Source organism: Nomia melanderi, unplaced genomic scaffold (assembly GCF_051020985.1).
Source record: "Nomia melanderi isolate GNS246 unplaced genomic scaffold, iyNomMela1 scaffold0153, whole genome shotgun sequence".
Classification (NCBI taxonomy): Eukaryota; Metazoa; Arthropoda; class Insecta; order Hymenoptera; family Halictidae; genus Nomia; species Nomia melanderi.
Window position 1 is genome coordinate 50,001 of NW_027475268.1, and position 2,500 is coordinate 52,500.

A 2,500-nucleotide genomic window follows, 5' to 3' on the forward strand; every position below is an offset into this window, starting at 1 on the left:
GTCGGAGCGAGGTGTCCTGCCCGTGCGGTAATTCCAGCAGGCGAATCGGACTTCCCGAAATTTTTCTAAGTCCCACGGTCGACACCAACTTTTTTAATAAGCGTTTTAAAATTATTTCAATGTTTAATCCATGCGTAAACATGAAGTTTATTAACGTTTTTAACATTAAAAAAAATTACAAAAATTTATTTTTCGGAAAAAAAGGAAAAAACCGATTCGGCGGAGCGAGGTGTCCAGCCCGTGCGGTAATTCCAGCAGGCGAATCGGACTTCCCGAAATTTTTCTAAGTCCCACGGTCGACACCAACTTTTTTAATAAGTGTTTTAAAATTATTTCAATGTTTAATCCATGCGTAAACATGAAGTTTATTAACGTTTTTAACATTAAAAAAAATTACAAAAATTTATTTTTCGGAAAAAATGGAAAAAACCGATTCGTCGGAGCGAGGTGTCCTGCCCGTGCGGTAATTCCAGCAGGCGAATCGGACTTCCCGAAATTTTTCTAAGTCCCACGGTCGACACCAACTTTTTTAATAAGCGTTTTAAAATTATTTCAATGTTTAATCCATGCGTAAACATGAAGTTTATTAACGTTTTTAACATTAAAAAAAATTACAAAAATTTATTTTTCGGAAAAAAAGGAAAAAACCGATTCGGCGGAGCGAGGTGTCCAGCCCGTGCGGTAATTCCAGCAGGCGAATCGGACTTCCCGAAATTTTTCTAAGTCCCACGGTCGACACCAACTTTTTTAATAAGTGTTTTAAAATTATTTCAATGTTTAATCCATGCGTAAACATGAAGTTTATTAACGTTTTTAACATTAAAAAAAATTACAAAAATTTATTTTTCGGAAAAAATGGAAAAAACCGATTCGTCGGAGCGAGGTGTCCTGCCCGTGCGGTAATTCCAGCAGGCGAATCGGACTTCCCGAAATTTTTCTAAGTCCCACGGTCGACACCAACTTTTTTAATAAGCGTTTTAAAATTATTTCAATGTTTAATCCATGCGTAAACATGATGTTTATTAACGTTTTCAACGTTAAAAAAAATTACAAAAATTTATTTTTCAAGAAAAATGGAAAATACCGATTCGGCGGAGCGAGGTGTCCAGCCCGTGCGGTAATTCCAGCAGGCGAATCGGACTTCCCGAAATTTTTCTAAGTCCCACGGTCGACACCAACTTTTTTAATAAGTGTTTTAAAATTATTTCAATGTTTAATCCATGCGTAAACATGACGTTTATTAACGTTTTTGACATTAAAAAAAATTACAAAAATTTATTTTTCAAAAAAAATGGAAAAAACCGATTCGTCGGAGCGAGGTGTCCAGCCCGTGCGGTAATTCCAGCAGGCGAATCGGACTTCCCGAAATTTTTCTAAGTCCCACGGTCGACACCAACTTTTTTAATAAGCGTTTTAAAATTATTTCAATGTTTAATCCATGCGTAAACATGATGTTTATTAACGTTTTCAACGTTAAAAAAAATTACAAAAATTTATTTTTCAAAAAAAATGGAAAAAACCGATTCGTCGGAGCGAGGTGTCCTGCCCGTGCGGTAATTCCAGCAGGCGAATCGGACTTCCCGAAATTTTTCTAAGTCCCACGGTCGACACCAACTTTTTTAATAAGTGTTTTAAAATTATTTCAATGTTTAATCCATGCGTAAACATGACGTTTATTAACGTTTTTGACATTAAAAAAAATTACAAAAATTTATTTTTCAAAAAAAATGGAAAAAACCGATTCGTCGGAGCGAGGTGTCCAGCCCGTGCGGTAATGCCAGCAGGCGATCCGGGGTACTCGAAATTTTTCTAAGTCCCGACGGTCAAGAGTAAACTTTTTCATCGCATATTTCAAAATTTTTTCAATGTTTAATCTACGCATAAAAACGCAGTTTATCGCAGTTTTTAACGTTGAGAAAATTGACAAAAATTTTTTTTTCACTGAAAATGGAAAAAATGTATCGGTCGATGCGGGCTATCCAGGCCGTGCGGTAATTCCAGCAGGCGATCCGGGGTACTCGAAATTTTTCTAAGTCCCGACGGTCAAGAGTAAACTTTTTCATCACATATTTCAAAATTTTTTTAATGTTTAATCCACGCATAAAAACGCAGTTTATTAACGTTTTTAACGTTGAGAAAATTGACAAAAATTTTTTTTTCACTGAAAATGGAAAAAATGTATCGGTCGATGCGGGCTGTCCAGGCCGTGCGGTAATTCCAGCAGGCGATCCGAGGTACTCGAAATTTTTCTAAGTCCGAACGGTCAAGAGTAAACTTTTTCATCACATATTTCAAAATTTTTTTAATGTTTAATCCACGCATAAAAACGCAGTTTATTAACGTTTTTAACGTTGAGAAAATTGACAAAAATTTTTTTTTCACTGAAAATGGAAAAAATGTATCGGTCGATGCGAGCTGTCCAGGCCGTGCGGTAATTCCAGCCGGCGATCCGAGGTACTCGAAATTTTTCTAAGTCCGAACGGTCAAGAGTAAACTTTTT